We start from the raw sequence: 20,749 nt of genomic DNA on the forward strand, positions 1-20,749 counted from the left end.
CTTGGACTCCTTAGGCAATGAAGAACAAGGAAAGGTTTTTGCACAGAGTGAAGGACGGCAAGACCAGTAACATATACTAACACGATTTGTTTCTATTTAACGCTGGAGTACAGAAAATAGGGCAAGCAGGGAGACTAGCTATGTGCCTACTGCAACCACAATGATAATGAAGGCCTATAACAGGATAAGGAAAGACAAAGTGGAAAGAAGTTAGGAGGTTTGAGAGATTTGACCACTGACTGGAGAGACAAAAGAGGGGAAATTCAAGACAATACTGAGATTGTTAACCTAGGGGTTAGGGAGATGATAGTGTTACTAACAAAAGTAAGGGACATGAGAAAAGGGCAAGTTTAGGAGAAAAGATGTGAGTTCACTTAGATACGCTAACTGTGAGGTAACAGTGGGATATCCACACGAAGGTGTGTCATGTGTAGCAAGGAGAGAAGAGTATACACATGGGGGGCTGGTGGGGGGCGGAAGGTCAACCATAAAGCTAATGTTTGGAGTAATGAATACTGATGAGATTCCCAAGGAACACAGAGAAGGCCAGGAATTGAACCTTGAAAGTAACTACTTTAAGAAGTAGTAAGAATAGGATCCAGAAAATGAGTCAGAGATATAGTTTAGAAGGATGAGAGGAAGGAGAGACTAATATTTGTTGAGTACCTAACTACTGTGCTAGGGCTAACACATACATAGGTCACCTACTTTTAACCTTCAAGTCAACTCTATCAGGTAGGTCTTATCCTTCCCCCTTTTAAGAGGTGACAAAACAGAGGCTCAGAAAAGTTAAATGATGTGCTTCAAGTAACACAGTAAGTGGCAGACCTGGTATTCCCACGCTAGTCCTTAGAAGGAAAACCAGGTGGGCCTCTATCACTAAATACAAAGAAGTAGAGTGTTTCAAGAATGCTGTAGTATCAGTAGCGCTACATGTATGTAGAGATGAAGGAGAATAAACACCGAGAAAAAAACCACCTAAATGGCTACCAGATTTGCTTACAAGGAAGTCACTGAGTTGCTTCCTTCCAGGGCTGGAAACTAAAACTATATCGCAAATGTTTCAAGAATGAGTGGGTGGTTTGCAAGTGATGAACAGTGAATGAAAACCTTTTCTAGCCAGGAGTGTGGTGATGTAAGGAAGAGAAGATTGTGTGGGAACTCAAAAGAGTTCCTGGGTTGGGGAAAGATTGTCTTATTGTTTCTACTTTGTTTTTATTTTTTCTTTTGTCCCCCATAGAGGAGCCCCGGGTGCATTTTTAGACTGAAGAAAGAGATCAAACAGAGCATTTGGAGAGGAGATAGAATGAGGATAACTCAGCTAACACATAACTAAAAAGGCCTAAGATGAAGGCAAGTAACAGATTTGGATATCTATAAACATTAAGCATAAGGAAGGTTTTCACGTAGAATAGCATAGCTTGGTTCAGTCCACAAAACAGTAATCTGTACTTTCTCAGTGTGTTTTACTCAACAAAGACTCTCTTTTTAGCAGTTTAATATATGCTGCATAAACCGGTTATATAAAGCAAGGCACGAGGCTGGAGGGCTCCCGCTCCAATTTGACAACACCATCTTGTCTTCACACCACCTGTCACATCTATCAACATTTTAACTAATGTCAGAGTTCTTCTTTTGCTAATGAGCTGCTACACAGAGAAGCGTTTCTCCTCTCAGTCCGCTAGCTACAGTATAATGAGGTGGAGTGAAAGGCGTGATCTTCCTCTCAGAAGCCCCTCTTTGCTCAGAAGACCATCACTGTTCTTTTTCTCTTTTGTCACAGACCCAAATTTAGTTGGTTGAGGCCCTTTTAGGTGTGTTTTGCTTTGATGTGATTTAAAAAAAAAAACAAAACACAAAACACCCCATCTAAAGGTCACCCCCCAGGCTGACGTTGGTCATAGCCCAAGAGTTATCAGTGTGGTTAAAGAAGTGGTTGTGCTATATGTAAGCACTTTCCCAGACTTCCCTTCTCCCAAATATTACAGTCTCTTCCTCCAAAGAGATACCGTTTTATATTCATCTCTCTTTAGTATCATAAACCAAATGCTTGTACTTCCCCAGTTTCCCTCACCTATGCTTATGGTCATGGTGTTCTACCGGAAAGCTGTGTCCCCCCCCCCCCCCACATGGTGAACTCCTACTCTTTCTTTAAGAGTCAGTTAGGGAACCACCTCCTCCAGAAAGTCTTTCCTGAATGCCTAGGCTGAGTGAAGCATCCCCTCTCTGGGCTGCCATTCTATTTTATGCACGCCTCAGTCCTAGCAATGACATCAATATATTGAAATGACTGATTTTTGTACTTTTCCCCAAACTAGACCATAATCTCATTACATACAAAACGTCTTATGTAGTTTTATCCCCAGTGCCTAGCACAGTGACCCGGAGGCACCTCAGTAACAGCTCTATGTGAGAAACATGATGCCACAGCCATTTACTCGTAGTAACAGATGCCTGACGTTCCCTTCGTTAGCTTGTGTTTCCTTGCTTAACATCTCCAACTAAAGTAAAAGCAGTTAGCCTAGATATAAGCAACTACTACATTAGTCTTTCCCAAAGTGTGCTCTTCAGAACACTGGCACTGATATAGTCCCAGGACCCCTCGTTCCTATGCACACAGGAAATACTTCATACTATCCCAAACATTTGTACATTCACAAAGCCTATTAGATTTAAATGGTTCTAAGAAGTCAAATCTGTTTTAACTCAATGTTTCCAAAAGAATTTATTTGACAAATCCTTATTTGAGGGGGATGGGGGGAGGACATATCACCTATTAATATCCCACAGACTTGGTGTTCCTCAGAAAATACTTTGAGAAACACTGCATTATTAATCAAAGTCATCCTAACAGAGTCATTCATATACATGCTGCAAGCCAGAGATAGATTCTTCTTGAGAGATTATCTGAGCTCCTCTAACATTTCTTTAGCTGTTGTTCATAAAGATCATTTCTGAAATAGACTTGTGGATTTCACTATGGATGTAGGAAAGAATGGTTACTCTAAACGATAATTTCATTTTCCAGAAAGAAAACATTTTTGTGGTGAGTGCTTCCTATCACTACATCCCAGGCATTGTTCAAGTGTTCTGAGAGCCCAGGGAATATACTTTTATTCTTAGTGTAATCTCCTCACTCTTCCCAGTCATGACGAGATATCCAGAAACATTTATTTTGGTGAGAGTTTATACATCTGTGGTGGGTGAGAGGTGCACCCACTAAAAACATCCATATTTTCCACCAAAAAAAAAGTGTTCTGCATGAAATCAATCCAGGCTTTATAGACACAAGAACATGTACAGGTAGACAGATACATACATGCCTTTACTTGTCCATAAATTAGTTGTGAAAATTAAAATAAGCATCTAAGGGTGTTTAATTTGGTGTCCCCAAGAATTTGCCTTTTTTTTTTTTAAACCTAAAATTAACATTTTCTTTCAAGTCATTCTTGAGACTACTCCAGCGCTTTCTGTGATAGGATCTCATCAGTGGAAAAGACAGGTTTCCAATTTTATAACACTGGAGGGGTATCTGAATCAAGAAAGATTCAAGGTTAACATATTTATTAAGGGCCTGCTATTGGCCAAATTCTGCATGACACTATGAGGACTACCAGAGTACTTATTTTTTGTTTACCAGCAATGCTTATAGGCTGAGGTCATTCTGTGTATATATTTAAAATGTGTTGGCTCAGATGAGGTTACTCAGTACGGAGACTGAGTGATGGCTATGCTAAATAACATATTCACTTTTGTGAACTAGAAAGAGTGGGCTTCAAAGCTTTATGGGCATTATTTATACAACCCTTTCTGATTCAGTGCAAGCGTCTCAAAGACCTTGTCAAGACAGTGGGGCAAGTTGATGAGTTAGGAGACAATTACATATAGGTTATCTAATTGCCTTAAGTTAAACTCATTTTCCAACCCTATAATTTCCTAGCATTCCTAATGAGATGTCAATAAATCCAATAAATAAATACACCTAAATAAATTCCTAATAAGATTTCAATAAACGCAAATTCAACAGCATTTTCAAGTATCTTTCTGACCCCTTTTATTAAATCCTACACTTCCCATTTCATAAGACTTACCACCAGTAATTGTTGTTACTTCTTTTCTTTGCTGGCATTTAAGCTGTGTGAGAACATGGATTTTTCTTATTCTCTACTACGTTCTCATTGTTCACCTCTGTGCCTGACACACAGAAGATATGGAATAAATCTTTGTGGAATGAATTAATTAATATTTTCTAAGTGTCAACTGTTACCTTCTCTCTTGAGTTAAACTCTGGGTCCCTTCAAGAGGTATTTTTCTCCTATTTTATCGTTCCATCAACCCCCAGTATTTCCACTGAATTGACATTTTAAATTTCTCATGTCTGTGTTCTGTCTGCCCTCCTAAAATAACATTCTTGAGGTCAGTAATGGTGCCTTACTCATCTTTTTATCCCAATCATTTAATACATTCTCTGGTGATTAGAAGGTGAATGATAGTTATGAAGGAATAAATGGAGTGAAATTTACAAGCTAGTGTGCCAGAAAGACACAAATAAATCCAATACAAAGACAATTATAACAGTATCATTACAGTGATAGAAACAAAAATGTGCTAAGCAAGTACTGGGGTAGATGAGATTTAATAAGATTGGTCAGATCTGCAAAGACTTCACAGAGAAGGTGTCATCTGAACAAGACCTTCAAGGACAAGTAAAACTTTCAACGAGCAATGATGGGGCAAAGCACTGAGAAGGAAACAAAAATAGCCCTTGCATTTGGAAGGAGAGAAGAAAGGTAACAGGTGAGTTACAGCTAAATCACACTAGAGGAGACTATGAAGAGAGGCAGGAGAGGTGTGCTCAGAGATGTGGTAAGAAAACAGTGTTCTCATAGGGTTATTTAGGACTTTATTTTTTTTAATTATGTTCAGTTAGCCAGGATATAGTACATCACTAGTTTTTGATGTAGTGCTCAATGATTCATTAGTTGTGTATAACATCCAGTGCTCTGGGTTCTAAGTGGAATGGAACTTTTCTTGTTGCCTTTGAGTTTCATCTAAGACCTTAAAGCTAAGAGCAATGGGCACTAAACATGCCACATTTTAAAGTGAGGTCCTAGATATTTTAATGTAACACTTATTCAGAGTTAACCAAACTCTGTCACTATCAACGCCGTAGGTAACAGCTAGACATTTCTTGAGATCCTTTGCGTTGGGAGAATACCAGTAGGGAGTGCGGTGACCTTTTCCCTTCTCACCAACCCTGACCTCAAGCCAAGTGAAGGAGACCCCAAAAGAACACTTAAGGGACTTGGAAGTACCTGCAGAAGAAAAGATTTTATTCCCAAATTCAAGTCAGATGCTTGTTTAGAGATAGGAACTAGTAGGTCTTCCCATGCTTCTTGTCACAGCAGAACTCATAAATGTTCTTGGGCAAGCCTGAGGCATGTATCCAAGGGAGCAGGGGCCACCTGAGGAGGACAGAGGCTGGTGCCTGCTTGAAGCTGGCTAGAGCTGCCAGTGAAGGCAAGGCCAGGAACAAGAGACAGGTGGCTATTAGGTACTCCCATGTGGTGAAGCAAGGATGCAGAAGATTTCCCATGGGCCACATGGATGCTAAAGAAGGCAGGCTGATTCCAGTCATCTCTAATGAACTCTGCTGGGAAGAGGAGACCCCAAGGAAAAGGGACAGGAGATGTGCCATGGGAAGGCAGGAACAGAGGTGGGTAAGCATCTCCTGAGTCAGGGAACAGTGCAGTGCAGAGGACAAACATGGGGTCTTCCAAGGAGGACATCAATGTGCTCCCGAAGATGGCATCAACACTGGAATGCTGCCGTGCCAGAGCATTACAATTCCCATAGAGCTGCAAGTAGTACCCGTTTTCTCTCCCCCTTGCTCTCCACCTGTACTTCAGAAGGTCCAAACAGAAAAAGAATTTGGATTCAGAAAACAAATGGCCAGGACCCCCTTTCCTACCATTAGTTCTAGACCTTACTTAAACAGGAAACAGAAGTTCTGATGTATATTGGAATGGAATTAATACCAAAAAAGAAGACTTCTAAAACCCAAAAGTGACATTAATGAAAAGATGCGGCCCGAAATATCATCAAGAGTGATGGCAATGGTAGAAAAAGATAAAGCCATTTCTTGATGGTTTCAATTCCTCTGATAAGCTACTTTGAACCTTTTCTGCTATGACAGGTCAACAAGCTATTCTTTTTTTTTTTTAAAGATTTTATTTATTTATTAGAGAGAGAGAGAGAGCACAAGAGGGGGGAGCAGGAGAGGGAGAAGCAGACTCCCTGCCGAGCAGGGAGCCCGATGCGGGACTCGATCCAGGGACTCCAGGATCATGACCTGAGCCGAAGGCAGTCGCTTAACCAACTGAGCCACCCAGGCGCCCAACAAGTTATTCTTAAAGGAAGAAATGCTCTGACGTGATTTATGCTCTAGAGCTACCTTTTATGACTATATAGATTATTGAAAGAATGGACACTTGCCTCTGTGTCAGAGCATCATAAACTTTAGCTGTACTATTAAGTTTCCCCATATGGTAAAAAGTGGGATGGCTCTGTGAAAAAGGAATATATTTCTTCCCCTTCATACTAATTCCCAAAACAGAGTAGGATAAAAAGCCCTTAATAAACCATCAAAAGTGCCCAGAAGGAAGTATTTCAAAATATTTCATCTGCCCACTGAAGCTTCATGAACTCATGAGTAGTTTGTTCTAATATGTGGAAATCCCACCTTCCAGACTGCAGACTCTCTCTCTCTCCCCTATATTTGTTTGTGCATCCTCAAAGTGCTTTGTGCTTCAGAGTATCTCTCAAGAAAATGGTTTAACTGACACACCTTGGCAAAGACCAAGTGAATGCCCAGATTTCCCTAGGAAACCACTCCCTTCAGCCTAGGGCCTCTGTTCTCAGCTGTGGGAGCCCAGTGTGCAGAACGAAGGAATGCAGATACTAAGTAGACTCCTTGGTCCTGTTCATCAGTGTCATGAAGATATAAAAATAAGACTTAGACAATGCAATAGGGAATTTGATATATTTAGATGGTCACAAGCTGAATTTTGCTCGTCACTGCTATAAAGAGGTGAGGAAAAGCTTTTTTAAAAACTGTTTTTAAGATGAAAGGTGTAGGGAGTTAAGATCATCCCTATAACTTGCTAAAACTGATTCTAACAATACACAGTGCCACTTTCAATCTGTTGGATGCTTATGCAAGCCACCACCACCGGCAAGGAGAGCTGGGTCAGGACCGATTACCTTTCTCCCCAAACCTCTACATGTAAGACCTGCACAAGCCCTCCAGAACATATCACCACCGGGCCTCCTCCTCCAAATTAGAGCCAGGTCAGCCTGGCGGTTACCACATACACTTGGGGGTCTCTTGCTCTCCCTTTTTTTCTCCTCTCTAGCACTCCTCTTTCGGTCTGAATGATAAAAATCTCTCCTTTTCATCTTGCAACCCCAATGCCGAGAGAGAGATTTTCTGAATAATATTATTCCACTATAAAAGAACCATTCTAAATAGTACATTGTAGTCAAAGCCATCGGCTCCAGTGGTGTGAGCACAATGCCTTGCATTTCTGGGTCTCCGGAAATCATGCTGTCGTTCACAACTACAGGGCACAATTCAACTAAAAGTTATAGCTCAAATGACTCAGAACAGACCAACCTGAAACTAGCATTCTGGATTTGATTCCGTTATCCTCAAAATTTTTCATATCAATAAACAAACAGACTGCAACATCGAGGGAGAACGTGGTAAGAAGTGGTCCTTATTTCTGGTGTGAATTCCTGCTTGGGTTTTTGTTTGCTGCCTTGATTCTAACCCACAGCAGCTGAACGCATCAGGCTTTTCAGGTCAGAAGGCAGGCAGGCAAAACCAGGAACTGGTGGGGACCAGAGCCCAGGGCAGGAGAACAGCTACATGGTGACGAAGAGCCCTAGATACCAGATTAACCTTCTACTTAAACTTCATATACACTTCCTGCTGGAATAACCAACCCCGAAAACTGCCAGTCGGCCATGGAACAAAACACCCCCCATCTGGTAATCCCTGACACAGATCTGATGCAGAACCTCAACTTGTCAGGGCCAGTCTATCCTGAAATGGCCTGATAGTGACAAGGCACCTACCATTTCTATATCGTAATTTTCCAATTAATAAGAAAGGGAATCATTATGAAAGTCTGCCTCTAATCTCCTCTGCTGTATACTTTGAGGATAAATAAATTAATGCCTGTGAAGTAGAACACAAGATCTAAAAAGAAGGACTTTGTACCTTTCCTTCAAGCATGAGGTAAAATGCAAGATAACAACCAGACACCAGCTTCGTTTGCTGTGGTAGTGACCTTAAATTCTGCATGATACCTATTTAACCAGTGAATTGGAGGAAATTTTAGGTTTTCATAGTGTCTCGATCACTGATGACATAAATGCATTGTTATAAAACAAATCCTACATCAAACTCTACCAAATCAGTAAAGCTTTTCAGCATCCAAACAAGTAAGAGCAGGGTACTCAGCTAGCATGGCAGTGTGGCTGTGGAGGGTGGTGACGACGTGGCGCCCCTCTCCCCACCCCCCCTTCAGTTAAGGATCGACAGTTCTTAAAGCAGCCTGGGCTCTCATGAGAGACTCTGGACTCTGAAAACAAACTGAGGCTTCTAGAGGGGAGGGGGGCGGGGGATGGGTTAGCCTGGTGATGGGTATTAAGGAGGGCACCTACTGAATGGAGCACTGGGTGTTATACGCAAACAATGAATCATGGAACGCTACATCAAAAACTAATGATGTAATGTATGGTGATTAACATAACAAAAAAAATTAAAAAAAAAAAAAGCAGTCCAACCTAAATGTTACTTCCCTTCCCGCACTTTCCATCAGCGGCTGTCTCATCTTTAATCACATGTTTCCTGTATTATTTGGTCACTATTTACAGAGTGTCTGCTGTGTGCCGGGCACTGTTCCGGGTCCTGGCGGTCCTGCACTGTCCCTGCCCTCTCGGTGCTTGCACTGTAGGGGGAGAAATATACAACAAACATGTAACAAATAAATAAGGCCACCTCAGAGTGTGAAACCTACAATCAAAGTAACCCATAAAAAGCCCAATGGGATCGAGGGGGAGGAAATAAGCCTCTGAGGAAGGCACATTAGAACTGACCATCAAAGAAGGGTCTTTGCCTCTCTCGTCTCCCGATAAACCCACGGTGCCTGAACTGGCATCCAGTAAATGATCAATATTTTGCTGAATGACTGAGTGAAAGAATGAGCAGAGAGAAGGGCTCACACATGTTACAATGTGCATGAAAGGAGAGAGGTGGATGCATGCGGGAGCACTGCCGGGGGACTAGAGAAAGACAAGGAAGGCCAATGTGGGTCAGCACAACGAGCAAAGAAAGAAGTGGCAGGAGGGGACGCAGGAGAGGGGAGCAGGGCCAGACCGTTCTTCCTGTTAGACACTGGCACCCGAGGCTCAGCAGCAGCCCGTATTCGCAAACCCCTGGTCAAGAGGGCTCCCCCCCCACATGGCTGACCTGACCCCGTTTCCCAGTCTGAGGGAGGAGCCTCTCCTTCCTGCAGCGCCTGTAACACAGTGAGGCTCCTCTGCTCATCGGCTCTTCACACGAGCTCGGGCGGCTGTCGGTACCCCCTCTCAATAAACCCTCAGCTCCTGGCTTGGAGGGGCCGTGTCTCCTCCCCATACACCCGTCTGCGATAACCTCCCACGGGTACGCACTGCCTTCCCCTCATCACACTCAGCCCCCGCTTGGTAAGAATTATCTGTCCCCACCAGACTGTAAGCGCCCTCGGGGCAGGAGCTGAGTCAACTCGTTTGTCACTGTAGCACGTGGTGGAAACTCAAATACTCTCCTGTGAATCAACTAGCTCTAACCATTACTTAAAAGGGCTGGAAGAAACAGGTTTAAATGTTTCCCATTTGGGGACTGAGAAACAGTTAACCATCATCTCTGACCTTACAGTGACATGTTCTAGAATAAGGTAAAAGAAGGCAGACGTACTTGGCTCTTTTCCTGACTCGGACAGCGTGTGATTCTGGGCGAATCACTGAACCTGGCCTGTGCCTGAGTGTGGGAGCAGGAGAGCCTCACCACCTCAGGACAGGTTTTAAGCGGGAGGAGGGAAGGGAATAAAGAGGGAGGCAGGAAAAACCAAGGGCCTCAAGTTCCCCGGGGTTTTTAGGTAGCAGGTCTACTAGGTCTCTAAATTATAACCACAAATCATCAAGGCTTATTTGTATCCACAAGCCGTTGTAGGAAATCAGTTTTCGTTTGTTTCAGAGCCAAATCAACAGAGCAAATGTGTGTTAAGGAAGGTGTCCTCAGTTAAGACAAAGGTCAGCCACAAACAGAAAGATGCATTGAAAACTTAATCATTGCTTATTAGGGTAACAGTTTTTAATTAAATATTTAAAATTGAGAGACAGTCACAGGGAAGAAGTTTACATGTGTATTTTTTTTTCTGACATCAATACTGCCATTGATGAGCAGAAGCAATTTAGTTTCACTCTGAGAGTGCAGACAATGGTCAGTTTTCCTCCAGCTGGCTTATTTTACAAGCATTAATGAACAATTAACCAACACTGGCACTCTTTCCGTCTGTAATCCTGTAGTAGGATCACTAATCTCTACCACTAGCAGCTAATGATGAAGGTCTCTTAAGCTTCACTTCTTATCTCAGCCAGTTCTTAATACTTGCATAAGTATGCTTTCTGAGGAGGGGGGCCCCCTACTGCTATGCAACCCCGAGAACAAAAGCCCAGAGACATTTTTGAAGGGGTTTCTGTTCAATAACACTTCTATGCTTATGTTTGCCTTCCTCCTACAACAAACACCAGTGATCAACAGAGGGCTCTGCGGGTCACGGAGGGCTCTGTGTTTCCATACTTCTAATACTTATAAGAATGTATTCAGACGGCATTAGACACAACCCCACCTCCCAATTGCACAGGCAGACACCCGAAAGTGGGGAGGGAAACGTGGACTAAATAGAATCAAACAGTATTTTTCTCCATGAGTCAGCTTTGATTTAGTATTGAATTACACTGAGTTTGAAACCACATTGTCATTAAAACTGTATAGGGCAGAGGCAGATTTATCTAGAAAACCCCACACAGGATAGGTCTTAGTTTCTCTGAATTTAATACAACTTATATTCAATTGTCTCTCTCTAGTGGGGCAGAAACCAATTCACCATTTCATCAGAACTCCTCCATAGGGTCGAGATTTAAAGAAAATGCAGGGTCAAGATAAAAAAAAAAAAAAATCCAACTGTAGAGTGGCACAACGGTAGGATAAGAGCTTAGGCTGAAACGACACACTTTTCATTCTTAACTACTTTTCAGACTCTTAAAACTTGCTGGGAAAGTTGTTATTTCAAGGAACGCTGTCCTCAAGACTGGATTCCAAGACTGCATTGCCAGAAGAGGTTTTACGAACACAGGTCTTGCCCGGCGTTGAGCGGGGGGCGGGAGGGGGTTGGGGGGGTGGGAAGGAGGAGGATCTGTGCACGTTCCTCCTGCACCCACATACAAAGTCACCAACAGTACATGCCCGTGTGGGGCTGAAGCATCAAACCTGGCATCTTCTACCGTTTTGGGTGCTCGTAAAGCTGTAGCGTATTATAAACGACAGTGATCGGGAAAGCAGCACAACTAGCAGGCTCACATGGAGGGAGACGTGGGTGCCGAGACGGCGCACGGTGATGGGCCCCAGCGGAATGGGACCTGCTCTCTCTGGAAGAGGAGGAGGAGGACCAGGAAGACAGGTGTGATGGTGTGACACAAGCCCCTCATTTCTTGAGTCTCAGCTTCCCACTAGTTCTAACTACCCACGTTGCCGATACCATCCTGTAGCAATGTGGGCACCTCGAGACGGAGGATGCTCTAAAATAGATAACGAGTTGAACTATTCCGCAACTCAGACCCAAAACGAAAGGAATCTTTTTCATAGACCAGCTCACTTTTTAGTTTCTCCTTCCAGGCTGCTGAAACACTACTTTTCTCCCCTGACGTTCAGAGCTTCCTGCAGTGGGAAGGGGGCTTAGTGGGCAGAGCCCTGGACTACAAGTTTGGAGGCTGAGTCCTATTCACACACAGCCTCTGACCCTTGTGTGATTTATACGAGTCACTTAACCTCTCTGCCCTTCTGTTTCCTCATTCATTCCACAGACACAATGCTACCTGCCCCTCCCCACCTCCGTGGAGCCATGAGAGGGAGTGACCTACGGCAGCAAAGCGTTTGAAAACACCATCCGTCCGTGCGAGGCTCAAACAGTGTAAAACGTTCTAATAGGCCTGCAGTGTGATAACACATGCAATGAAAATACAGAGAGGTTCTTAGAGAGGGAAACATGGAGGTCAGGAACAGTTGTCACTGAAAATTTGGTGGTTGTGTGCTTTGAAAGTCAGTCTCAGTGAGAGGATATGGAGTTTATTTGCTCTTTAGGAATCACTGGGCTGATCTAATTAATTTAAGTGATTGTTTGGACAGGAGTGGTAAAGTTTAAAAGGGAGTGGATGAAGTCGTGGTATCCTGAGACTCTCATATGGGTGCTTATTAACCCTCAATTAGGAAGAATTAATTCAAGATTATCTACTATTCTCCCTCTCAGAAACATACTCTTCACTGCCCCACAAATGCTCAGTTTCATTCCTTATCTTTACATGCTGCTTCCCACCTTCTCCCTCTACTCAGTTTTTGCATTCCAACTTAAATCCTACCCATCTCCCTCGTCAAGAGTCCTGTAACATTCCAGTCTGTACCTACATATATATATATATTTCCATCCCACACAATTTCTGGCACGATACTGGACACAGGGGAGAAGTCCAATAAATCTCTATGGCACGATGTGGTACAAGAACCAGACCTAGAAAATCAGTTCCTGAAACACCAACTAATTCCTGCGTCAGGACCATTGCACATGCTGTTCCTGATGCCCAGCACCTGCTCTCTCCACTCCCCACACCAACCTTACTATAACCTCTTTCCTATCCTTCTAATCTTGAATGTAATCTATTCACAGAGGCCCATACTGACCACCCAATATACAATAATACCCTCTTTGGGGCGCCTGGGTGGCTCAGTAAGTTAAGCATCTGCCTTTGGCTCAGGTCATGATCCCAGAGTCCTGGGATCAAGTCCCACAATGGGCTCCTTGCTCAGCAGGGAGCCTGCTTCTCCTTCTCCTCCTCCCCACTCATGCTCTCTCTCATTCATTATCTCTTTCTCTCTCTCAAAATAAATAAAATCTTAAAAAAAAAAACAGCCTCTTCACCCCACTATTCTGACATGTATTCTTCTTCCTCCCTGACAGCAGTTATCACAATTTGTAATTACCTACTTTTCCTCTTTCCTTGTTTATTTCATTATTATCCATCTTCACTACTAGAAATGTATGCCCCCTTCATCTTTAACACAAGAAGCTTAACTGTTTTGCTCGTCATTGTTCAATAAATGTTTGTTGAATTAATTAGTTATGACGTCACCCAGTTTTTTTGGCCAATAGTGCCCAGTGCCTACTCGGCAGCCCTCATCGTTCTCCCTGAAATAGAAAACATCTCCCTTTCTACCAATGTTGCAACTTGTTTATCAGGATCCCCCAAAATGAATGCAGTAAATTTGATATTTTATAGTACTTTTTTGTTAAGACTCTCTTATCTAACAAACTCAGTTTATCTCCCCTTCTCTCCAATTTGGGGTCAAGACCCACAGGCTGGGAGGAGAACAGTGAAGTACCACACACACTGCGTCTGAAGGATCCTTCCCCCCAGAAAAGTATCAGTGTCCCAGGACAGAGCTCTGGCATTTCATTGTCCTGAGTTGGGGTTAGTGCCTTACCCACTCCAGATCCTCCTTGAGAAACCAGAAGTGGCCCTTCCTCTCATCTTCTTTGTACCATGGTTTGGTATGAGGGCCCAACCATTAGTTCCAATCGAACTTTTCCTGACTCCCAGGAGATCTATCAGATTTTTAATAAACAGCACACTCTCCACCTCAGATTCCCCCCAAGGTAAGCATGAGATTAGTACCCATTCTGGGACCTTGATACTTAGTACCATATTAACACCCCACCTCACAAGGTTATTTTAAGGACCAAATGCAATAAAAGCATGGCACCAACAGATGCCTGGTATACAAGTGTTAGATTTATCATTGCCACAGGAATGCTACAAGTACTAGAAGCATTGGGCACGCATGGTTGCCACTGCTGTGGGCTGCCAAGCTTTAACGAGATTTATAAAAAGATATGGTGATGGCATCAGATAGGGTGGTTTTTGCCTGTAAATAACAGAGAGGTTCACTAAAGGATGCTCACACATAACAAGAAGTCCTGAGGTAGGGAGGCTCCAGAGTTGGTTAATTCAGAGGTTCAATTTTGTTATCAAGGATCCAGGTTTTTCCTTCCATTCTGTCATCCTTAACATGTTGGCAAGCAACCCGCAAGGCCACAGGTTTGCAAGTATCCCATCTTAACGCACCAATATCCAGAAGTCTCCAGCAGATTTCCCTTCATATTGATGTCCATTGTGTGGAACCAGGGTAAACAGGCAACCCTAAATGAAACACTTGCTTGGGAATGGATTTCTCAAGACTCTCCTGGACCAGTCAAGATTACCCCAACGAGAATTACAGGCAAGGGCCACTTCAGCCAATGTGTGTGGAAAGTGGACACATTTTGGGTAGGCAGCCAACACTGTTTGCTACAGTGATGTAATGAAGGCTAAGCCCCTAGTTGTTCCCCAAGCCAAACACTATTTAGACACATTCATTTATGTCACTGAAACGTTTCCTTGGGAACTAGTCTATTTTGAAGCTACACATCCTGCCTTCAGATGCAACTCCTTCCATAAAATTGGCAAAAAGTTTTGCCTCTCCTATGCCCATGGACCTAGAAAATAGTTCCATCTCTGGTTATGAAAATGACAGTTCCCAGGTGCTAAGTCCTGGGATGGCCAAACGATACATGAAGAAGATTCAACTGCAGACAGACATAAAAAATAAAAACAAAAACAAATCAAAACCACCACAATGGGTCATTTTCATGCTATTATATTGCCAGGTGGCTGGAGGCCCTGGGACTTTTGCCTCATATCATCTGATGTGCTTATTAACCACCCAAAATACACATCTTCACATGATGCCCACCAGCAACGAGACTGTTTTTGAAAAATGAAACATGTTCAAATGCAAATTTAATCTTGTCAATCCACTACTTTAAAATCCTTCGATGGCTCCTGACCACGCTTGGGAAAAGTTCAGCTTCTAAATGTGGACCCTGCTCACCTTTACAATCTCCTTTCTTGCTATATCTCTCCTCTCCCAGTCCTAGTACCAAAGTCATAGGAATGGAAAACATTAAGTGTATCTATCCTAAAAATTAGTCTGTAGTAGTTTTAAAGGAAATAAATGTCCAATAGTAAGGTACTGTTTAAATCCATTATGATATATACATATGATGACTATAAAGCAGCCATTTAAAATCATGCTATAGAATATTTAATGATATGAAGATATGTTCATACCAGATATTGGTAAATGAAGGAGATTATCAAACTCCAGGTTCAAGTATGACCCTAATTTGTAACATATATGAATAGACACGTATTGGAAAAGAACTAGAATATTATACACAAAAATGTTAACAATGGTTATTTATGAGGAGTTAGAAGATTTTAACTTTATTCTTTGGACTTTTATCTAGTTTCCAAATTTCATACAATGAATGCCTATCACTTTTATGATCAGAAAGAAATTCCTTGAAAAAAGAAATTGAAATGTGAAATGTGTAAGTGACCACACCCGGAAAACCTACAAATAAATGCTTCTGCATCTGTTCTTCCAACAGCCTCACCCGAGTTCCCTAACCATGCTCACATTCAGGCACACATTTAGCAGCACTTAACCTCTACCTGGTTGCTGGTTTACTGTGGTGCCATGGACAATACCAGCCCGAGAAAACTCAGGGCCTAGAATTTAATTAAAATCCAAATGTTTCCAAATTTGGTAGAGAAGACTGTGGGCTCATGGCCCCTCACTGTACCTTTCTTAGGATATACATCATACTCTTCTTTGAATAACAGCTACTAGACTGTGCTAATCTTCAAGTCCACAACTTAGCTGTTCTTTCTATTTGCTGAGGCATGCAGCCCAGTGCCTTGAACACTGCAGGTGCCCAATAAATAACTCTTTAATGAATGCAAATGATCCAACTAATAGATTGACATATCAATGAATAAATCAACTGATTTCTGAGTGTCCATCGGCCCCAGGAACTGTGCTGGGTCTTAACAACAACAAATGGAGGTAAAGTGTCCCTGCTTTCAAGTAACTTCCAGCTTGATAGGAAGGCAAAGCTACTGCAAATGAGCCAAATATGTGCTAAATTGTATCATATTGATATAATGGAAATAGAAACTCAGAGATGAGAAAGATGAACATAGACTGGAATACAAAGCAACTCTAAAATAGCATCTGCTCTCTAGCCAGAGACCACATCCTCAAGGCCCACCCACCAGGCTTCCCCCCACTTCTGCCTACCCAGTATACAGGTTCTGCCCCAGGTCAATCCACTCAGTCAACCCATCTACTGAGGCCACACACATAACTGTTCCTGCACAAGGAAAGCTATAATTATGTACTAAAAATCAGAATACAACCCTTTATCCATACTTATCAAAGGCTACCGAGTTTAGGGGTGGTTCTAGGGAGAGTACTGATGGATTCCAGGTTATTCCAGAAGTTCAAGTGCACTAGGACCTAGACCTTGGACAGATCCCCTCCCTTTTGTTTGAGAATTTCTCTTTATCCCATCCTTTCATTGATTCAACTAACCAGCTATCAATTCCACAAATAGGAGATTTCAGTCTAAAAGGAGAAATATGTATACACACAAAGTAAGTTAAGAAGGTGTTAATTGCCTTATGAGAGGTGCAGATGAAGTGCTAGGAGATCACTTCTAGCCAGAAGTCAGTAAGTGCTCCATCAGTAAGAGAAAATATGATGTAGCCTTATGAGAGAGATAGGAAAGAACAGGTAGAAACGATGGGGGAAACAGTATTGTCAAAGCAGATTAAAAATGTTTTATACACACACAGTCATGACAGGGGGGAAGCGAGAGAGAGAGAGGAGTTATAACAGTTTGATTTGGTAGGAGGACAGAGAGTTAGAGATCAAGATACTTGTAACCTCATGCAGAGGGAATTGGACTTCATTTTTGAGATAGTTGGGAGGCAGTGAAAGTTCCTGGGAAGGGGAAGTAACATGCTACCACCCAATGTTTACTTGCATGTGCCAAAAAAGAGAAATGTCTACCAAATGGGTCTCTTACCTAACAGTTGTCCATTCAAAACAAGTGCATCCTCTAAGTATACCTACAAGGGATACCTTTCATTTTCACTGTGATCCTCTATCTTCCCTTTAGAAAGGAGTTTTATTGCTTGTGCTATGGTAGTCCTGGAATATTCCCACTCTGTCTTGGCTGTGTCATGTCATCAACCTAAAAATAGATGCTAATTAACAAGGTTATTTCTAACTTACATTGTTAAAAAAGAGGAAAACAGTGATGAAACACCGAGCGCATCAAATTAACCAAGGATGGAACCAGCTTCTAGTTCAAAATTCCCACCTCACAGACATTGAATTTACTAAATAGTCTCCTTTTTTTTTGTAAATCAGATAGTCATTATCCAAATTTCCTATCCCTGATGTGATAATATAGTGTGATGAGACATGCCCCAACAGAACACAAATTGACTTTTGGAGTCCAGATGCTACATGGAGTGTGTGGATGGTAAAGCAAATATCTCACTCTATTATCTGTTGTCTCTGAACCAACAGATTACATGGTTCACTGACTAGCTGAATAACTTTTAGACAGTTTGCTCATGTCTATTTACACATATTCCACAGAAATATATTAACAACTGGAACAGCTGTAAAAATTATATGGCAAGATGGATAGATGAGAGCAACAATCTCTCCTTGTACATTTCTGCAGAGAAGACGGAAGTTTTACATGGCAAAGGAAATGGGGGAAACACACACATATGCACATTTGTATGTTGCTGTCACTACAAAGTGTGAATTCCATACAGTAATAGAGGCAGTCAAAGAAAGCACATCATAAAATCTCCTGGAGACTCTTTACATCTGTCTGGGATATTACTATAACACATATTTTTATAGCAATGGGTTTAAGATTTATGTTTGTGCTCTAAAATATTCTACTGGACAATTGTATTTCCTAATGAAAAAGCCACATTTCATAATCCATTCGATAACCACAGAAATAATGAAAGTTTTCTAGTTCACACTTTTACTTAAAAAATATTTACTCTCAAATCAGAGCTCAATTTTAATGTCCTCTACAAGTCATATACATCTCACACTCAAAGAAATTATTAACAAATATAAGAAGATTCTCTATCTACTATAATAAACCTGGTCCCTAAGTATTTTGACTTAAAAATTAGTCTCGTTATGCAAAACTCTGTTCAGATAAATGCTGCCTATCACTCCATAAAATTTCCAACTTAATTTATGTAGGGAAACGGATGGTTGGAAGGCACTGGGATTATGTTGCCCTAATATTCAGCGGAGAATAGCCTCCATGGTCATGTAAGTTTGAAAAATACTGTGTACTGTATCTTCTTTCCATGATTCTAACACACCACTCCCTTCTAGAAGCATTATCTGCCTTTGAGTCCCAGGATGCTTCAGATTCCCCTGGTTTGGCTCCTGTATGGCAGCCTTTTCCCAATCTCCTTTGCAAACCTATCCTCATCTAAAAACCATGAAATAAAAATTTAAAAAATAAAAAAGAAATTTAAAAAATTAAAAAATAAAAACCGTGAAACACTGGAGTTCTCCAAGGTTTAGCACCTGGCCCTTTGTTTAGGACAGTCTCACAGTAACTAACCGTATCTGAGTCCTCTGTTTCAGTTACAGGTGATGACTCCATCTGCTGGGAGCCTTAGACACATCCGTACATTTTCCCACATGGCCACGCCACTTGAGTATCTCCTCCAACTCAACGTGTCTAAAATCCCCAAAGCCCCAGTTCCAATACGGATCTTCTTTCAGTTCCCTATCCCAGGGATGGCGCCATCATCCTTCAGCTGAACAAGCCAGAAAGAATCCCAGAGGATGTCTCTGACATCTCAATCCTCCTTTCCTCCAAAATCCAGTCTATCTCAAACTAGGATACTTTCACTCTTTCCTATCAGTCTGTTACTGACTGTTCCCACGGTAGGCTCTCTTCCACTGGATTTCTGCAGAAGCCTCATAACTAGTTTCCCTAATGCGTTCCCTCTAGTGTAGTAAAAATATTATCTTTAAACACAAATCTCATTTGTTAATCTCCCACCTAAAACTCTTCAAAGGCTTCCCATGGCTCCTGGGACAAAGACTGAAATTCCTAACAAGGAATTGATCTTGCCCCTGCTTCTCTCTCCAGCCTTATCTCATGCCCCCTCTGTCCCACTGGCAGCTCTCCCGCCAAGCCTTCTTTCCTTTACTTAACACCTGTGATGCTCCCCCCACCCAGCCTTAGACGCTTTGTACACACCATTCTCTTGGCCTAGATCATCCCAACCCTGTCCCCTCATTTTATTTCTACGTATCCTTTAGATTTCAACTCCTTTCCTAAGTTTTCTGTTTTGTATTCATTGTAATTAGTAACATAGATTTTCTTTCTCCTTTGCTGTATTATTAACTCCTTAGGGGGTATTTTGTTTCTACACTCCTACAGTGTCTAGTAGACTGGTGGGCACAGAAGTGACTCCCTTGAGATGAGCTGAACTAAAAAGTTCACCATGGAAGTGAACAAAGAACTGAGTAACTATGATTAGTAAAGAAAGAGGCAGCTCAAGGAGTAGTGAAAATCCAGGCCCCAAGGAGAGAAACCTGGGGGCGAATTCCTACTACTTCAAGTTCCCAAGGTTAAAAGTTTAGTTATTGAACTGGCCTCCACATTACCAAGTCCAGTTTCTCCTGTTGATTTTCAGATTCTGCTGGTCAATATATGTCAGACCATTTCTGAAGTTCACACGTTATCCTTTGTGTCTAGGAGCATGTTATCAGAACCATAAAAGAGGACATTTCTGAGGACCTAAGGAACCTTTACTAAAACTATGACCAAAAAAGTTATTTTCTTGTATTACCAAACAAACCAACAAACAGCACAAGTCAGAGGGTTGTGATCATAATGTTAATAGAAAGTTTCAGAACCTGAACATCCAACTCATCCATTCTTCCAGCGAGTCATGATGCTGAGGATTCTGGATCATGTGAATCGACTTTCTTAAACTCCCCGACTTTGAAAAGCCCAGACTGTAATACAGCCTCTTGGTGCTTTACTTAAGAGTCCACAAACTAAGATGTGTGGTCTATTGTTTGAATGCCATTAAGTCAATTTGGGGAAAGGAGGAACTAGGATGACTCTAACAATCCCCAGACATTCCAGTTTTCCCATTAAGCTAAATGAAACTTGCAGATTAAGGCACAGAGGTTTTTTTTCCCCCCGTTTTTTCCCCTCTTCATTTGTTTTCACTAGCCAGCTCTCCCCTCATATTGCCCATAATTTAGATCATTTTGACGACATTCAATAAAAATCACCGTGTCTGATTCAATTGTCTTAAGTTGTTCTTTGTTCAAAAGTCACATGAACAAGTTGCTAATGGGCAGAAAAAATAATAAATTCTCCTTTAGACAAAAACACCTGGT

The sequence above is a fragment of the Leptonychotes weddellii genome, chromosome 4, assembly GCF_054177405.1.
Source record: "Leptonychotes weddellii isolate Sample4059 chromosome 4, ASM5417740v2, whole genome shotgun sequence".
NCBI lineage: Eukaryota > Metazoa > Chordata > Mammalia > Carnivora > Phocidae > Leptonychotes > Leptonychotes weddellii.